Source organism: Limulus polyphemus, unplaced genomic scaffold, assembly GCF_000517525.1.
Source record: "Limulus polyphemus unplaced genomic scaffold, Limulus_polyphemus-2.1.2 Scaffold12124, whole genome shotgun sequence".
NCBI lineage: Eukaryota > Metazoa > Arthropoda > Merostomata > Xiphosura > Limulidae > Limulus > Limulus polyphemus.
Genome location: NW_013677734.1, coordinates 1 through 6,133, shown reverse-complemented (window position 1 = coordinate 6,133; position 6,133 = coordinate 1). Strand labels below are relative to the sequence as shown.

Genomic DNA, 6,133 nt, shown 5'->3' with positions numbered 1-6,133 from the left:
ATAATCAACTTATTCCTTGAACAGTAAATTACCGTTGCATGATATATTTCTTACATGTGAATATGCCTTAGGAAGTCACTCTACTATAAATATTTCCATATTATTAGAAGTATCATTTGTTCTGTTGCTATTTAGCACACTTCAAATTCTCTATACACTCTTTGTTTCAACATAAACCTTATAGAATTTCAGTTTCACCCTACATGACTATGTGACGAACGTTATTCAATATACCAAATACATTTTCTACTATTTTTCACGAAGACACTCTAGCTCTTCACAACTATACATTAGTGTTCATTTTCAATCAACTATTCTAAACAATACTAACTCCATCAGAGTAAGCTATAATCGAATATCACATTAACTCAAAATAAATAATGCTTTTACAAATGCTGAAACGTTCTATTGACCATGTTCCATCATTATAGTAAAATTTGATACTTGCACGTATATCTCACAAAGTGTTATATGTTATTCCAATATATAAACGTTTGTTTTATTTACATGAATTATTTGTTTACGGGTCTCCGTCACTTATTTCAGTGCATGATTTTGTGGAAATAAACATTAGTTTCCGTTTCAATGTCCACTTTCATTCAAGTGAGCAAACTTTTCTATGTAATATCTTTCGATCAAAGAAACCTCTGTACTAACACCACCTTAATTCAAAATAATTAATGCATGTACAAGTAATGAAACTTTCTACTAATCATTTTTCGGCATTAAATTGGAGGGTAAAAGTTAACACACTCGCATGTATTGATCATATTCAAAGTATTGTGCTTGTTCTACCAACATGCAAGTAAATGAGTGATGACTGATTTGAAATAAAACAAACGCTTTTCTCGTTTTCAACTCTTATACCACATATCTATTGCGATCTCAATGCTGGTCGTTTATAAGTTCTTTGTAAATTTCTATAAACTATTAATGCTACGAAGATACTAAATGTTTTTCCTGCGGTTTTATTATTTGTCCTGAAACATTGAGAGATATTTTTATTTAAACCTTCGTCACTGTAATTACAAATCTAATTATGTTTGTGCCTCACCATCGTGTTATACATTCATTTCATGCCGTCAGAAACAGCTTTACTGTAATATTTGAAACCAAAAAAGCTATTATTTCAACCCTACTTTCCTAAATAAAGAACTTATCACTTATTTACGTTCATGGTTATGCATTACTATATTACAGCTAGTACACATTTGGAAAATAAAACATTGTCAAACCTTTACGTTACATACCATGTAGACCAAAATATCATTGCCTAAATTACTGCGAATGACAAACATGGTTTACTACTTCAAATCAAGAGCAAAATTCGTTACAACTAATTATAAATAACCAACATACTTTTTCATACTTCAACAGTAGATTTCCAATAGACTATGTTTTTCCCTAAGTAAACGTACCTAGTTAAGGTACTCTAGTATCAAAATACAAATCTTTCGTTTTCTGTGCTAAATAGCAAGTATAGAGAATTTGAAGACTCTTTTGTTGTTTCAACATAAACCTATAGTTTCAGTTTCACCCTACATGACTATGTGACGAATGTTATTCAATATACCAAATATCTATTAGTCTCATCGAAAACCGTGGATAAACTACTAAGAACATATACGTTTTGCCAACGGCCATTTCATGCCTCTTGTTTTGAAATATTAACAGAACTGTGTATTTAAGCTTCTGTCATTGTAATAGCAAATGTAATCATGTGTGTTTCTCTCCATGTTATTCCATGATTAACACTTTCACATGAATCTCACAAAGTATTGTAGTACCTTTTATAGCAACATACAAGCGTTTGTTATATTCTAATCAGTTATGTTTTAAGATCTCTATTTATTTACGATCATGGTTTTCAAACATTTAGGACAACTACTACACATCTAGAAAATCAGACACTGACGCTATCACGTTATACACCAAAATATCTTTGCCTAAGTTGGTGTGAATGAAAAATATATCTTCCTACTTCAAAGCAAATGCAAAATACTTACAATAAATTATAAATAATCAACTTATTCCTTGAACAGTAAATTACCGTTGCATGATATATTTCCTACATGTGAATATGCCTTAGGAAGTCACTCTACTATAAATATTTCCATATTATTAGAAGTATCATTTGTTCTGTTGCTATTTAGCACACTTCAAATTTTCTATATACTCTTTTGTTTCAACATAAACCTATAGAGTTTCCGTTTCACCCTACATGACTATGTGACGAATGTTATTCAATATACCAAATATCTATCAGTCTCGTTGAAAACCGTGGATAAGCTACTAATAACCTATACGTTTCGCCAATGGCCATTTCATGCCTCATGTTTTGAAGTATTACCAGAACTTTCTATTTAAGCTTCTGTCACTGTAATAGCAAATCTAATTATGTGTGTTTCTCTCCCTAATGTTATTCTATGATTAACACTTTCACACGAATGTCACAAAGTATTGTATTACCTTTTATAGCAACATACAAGCGTTTGTTATATTCTAATCTCCATTTATTTACGGTCATAATTTTCAAACATTATAGGACAACTACTACACATCTAGAAAATCAAAAACTGTGAAACTTTCACGTTATACACCAAAATGTAATTTCTTAAATTGGTTTGAATGAAAAATATATCTTCCTACTTAAAGCAAATGCAAAATTCTTATAATAAATTATGAATAATAAACTTATTCCTTGAACAGTAAAATAACGTTGCATGTTCTATTTCCTACATGTGAATATGCCTTAGGAAGTTACTCCAGTATAAATATTTCCATATTATTAAACGTATCATTTGTTCATTTGCTGTTTAGCATACTTCAAATTGCATATACGCCTCTGTGTTTGAGTATCATTTTAACTTACATTATTTTGATCTCTTGTAGCACAACTTTTACATATCTATAAAATCGAACATAGTTGTATGTAGTTTTCTAACATTAAACATATCTACATACATTATTCTTAATACTTAACTGAGTTTTATATTTACGCTAAATTACTATGTAAAGAATATTATACGAAATATCTAATCAAAGGATACAAAGATTCTAAATATGTTATTAACATTATTGCCTAAATTTTCGAGAATGGCAATTGTAACTTACCTATTCCAAATTATCAATTTATCACAAAAATGAACAGTGAAAGGAAGAATTACGCTAAACTATTTGTTCTTTCTGAAACTTTATAAAAAGTGAATATTTTCTATTGCATCTAGGGAATGTTGTTACTGTTTAATGCATATACAAGTACGTTTCTGATGTAAACACTTTTCTGTTCGAACATAATTTTAACATTCTTGGGATTTTATTTTGATCCTAGATGATTATGCGACTTGTAGTGAACTCAAAAGAAAAAGCTCGTTTAATATTTTACTTGTTTTTTACAAACATCGTACTAAACTTTTGATGGCAAGTTTGTTACTCCGCAAATCATATAAAATAATAAATACTTATTTGTTTTATACTTAAACAAAGCTACGTTTTCGTTGAATGAAAAGGTAATGGTAATTTCAAAAATTCACATTACTTACATTTAACGTTCTATTTGAATGTTTAACTCTTTATTAAAAACAGCACTTTAGTATAATAATACTTGGAAGCTTAATTTACAGAATAGGCAAATCTCTTAACCGACTTCGGCAAATACCTTTAATCATAATTTATTACTAAACTGATTAACCTCGGAAATATACCAGATAACCACGTAACTCCATCACGATATATTTAGTAATCTGCCTACTGCTACTAAATTAACCTTTAGAGAATTTCTCAGCTAGATAATTCTTAAGACAACAATTTTGCGTACGATTTGTTTCCGAAATCTTTACACACTCGGCTATAATCAAATATTACTATATTATACATCGAACTTTAACATATAAAACTATTGTTTATTAAGTTATTCATACTATTCTAACTTATTCAATACTATTTCGAACACTTATTACTATAGTATACCGAAAAAGATCTAGTATTACATCCTCCAATACTTATTGACAAAATTTTCTGGAGTCCAAAGAAGTACACCTAACTCGTAAATAAAAATTGGTTGCATTTCAAATTTTATTTATTATGCTATTTAATGAAAAATATCATATCCTTTAACAAATCGGGAGTGCGTTTTGAAAACGTGTAATAGAAAAGAATGGCATTCATGAAGAATATATACCATCTAATTTTCAACGGTAATAATTAATAGCTAACGCCTGTTTGAGTCAATTTCATATCATTACATCCTCAATATATATATGTATGTATGTATCTGAACGTCAATATATGAAAATACAGGTATTTATAAGAGGACAAGACCAATCTTATGTGCAGTCATAGTACTAGTACGGTAGTACGACGAAAACACGACTTCTGGTCACGTTACTAATATGTTTCTCCACCTTCATGTTACATGTACAAAAAAAACACATTTCCGTGAATAGGTTCACACGCTTAGGACAATAGCGTTGCGAAGGTACGAACACAATCGAAATAAATTCTCGAGACATTATCTTTGCTGAATAGATTCGTTAAGACTAACATCTGTGAAAAATTATTTTATTAACTGTATAGCCATAAACAAATGTTGACAAAATACTAAGAAACCATCAAAGCAATTTCGAATACTACTTTGTTCTGTTAAGTTCGTTCCTAAAGAAATTCTATGAAAAAAAGCATTCATGTTTATTAACTATACCAAGTTATTCCTCAAAATGTTTAATCGAATAGTTTATTTTCACCCTTTGTATGACAAAAAGGAAAGAAAAAATAATGGAAACTGCCCATTCTCTGTCCACCCGTTCATTTACAACACAAATCAATGTGATTCTTCCACCTTAAACATTAACAAATATCTAAGAAAAACCTACATGAAGATACAAATTGATTTATAGAACGAATACGATGCACGTGTATTAAATATCAATAGAAAAGTACATTTTACAATTATGGATAAATACGTCACGTACTTAGTTTTACTGCTTAGTCATTTTTATCATCCACTTTCACTTATTACGAAGTTTTTATATTTCATTGAACCGAAAATAGGCAATTTTTGACGAAACACCAATTACACATACTTTACAAGAAAAACAATAAATAAGTACCATCAAGTCTATTTGGTTATGTACACAGATAAAGAAAAAGACAAATATCAAACCTTGTTTGCGATCTTCTCGTTGGTTGGTTTCATCTCCAGTCAGTTCCCCCCCCCCCCAATATTTGTAACAGTTTTATATTACGAAAATTAAGTTTTTGTTTTGATGAAATGATAGTTTAATGCAACAAGTCTTGAAAAGGATTTAGTCTAATCAACTAAGTTTAGTTTTATCAAAATCGAAGACATAAGGTACAAAACCTTTAACGAAGCTGTATGACAAAACCAATATTCAGGTTTATGAATATACAAGTTAAATTTGATATACCTTTAAATTATTGCGACTTATCTAATTTTACCAACACATCACGTACTAGATAATGTAAAGTTAAATATAAAAACCCTTAAAGTATTTAATATCAAATAAAAAATACAATTCATAAATGTTCAAAAAAAAATCTTTAATTACTTCTTTATCAACGAAACACGCTGATTTGTCCGTACATATTACAAACATTAAAAATACCATTACCTTCGTATTTTACACAAATTAAAACATTTTTCATTCAGTTACAATTGGTTTGTTTGATACGCTACATACATATTACAGTCTGTAGAGACAACAGACAACGGTCTGAAAGTTCATTGTGAAGTGTAGTTTACATTTTCTTTAGTTTCCTAATCCACATAAAGACGTCAGAAAATACGCGCCAGGTGTTCAAGCACAAACTCCAAATAGCACCAGTAGATTACAATAAATGGTTCGCGACGAATGCTTTTCTTGCACAGTCCCTATTCAGCTTCGTACCATAAAGCGTAACACACGAGAAGACTAACTTGGCAGAACCAGTGGAAATTAACACACACAGAATAAATGGTGTAAACGCTCAACGTTGAATAAAACTCCTATATGTAGTCTTGTAATAGCAACCTTGACCTGTATAATCGAGATACGTACATCTAATAATTTAAATAAAGCTCTGAATGTTTTAAACAGAACAAATCTTAATATTTGAGGATTTATTCATACTTTTT

General features: G+C 29.7%; 1 long non-coding RNA gene across 1 annotated transcript in view; it reads right to left on the bottom strand.

The window, feature by feature from the left end:
* Window positions 1-6,127, bottom strand: part of LOC106476924 — an 11,157-nt gene extending 5,030 nt beyond the window's left edge. The window contains exon 1 of the long non-coding RNA XR_002609305.1: window positions 1,788-6,127. This is a non-coding gene — a long non-coding RNA (uncharacterized LOC106476924). The remainder of the gene's footprint in view (window positions 1-1,787) is intronic.
* Between the last annotated feature and the right edge of the window lie 6 nt (window positions 6,128-6,133).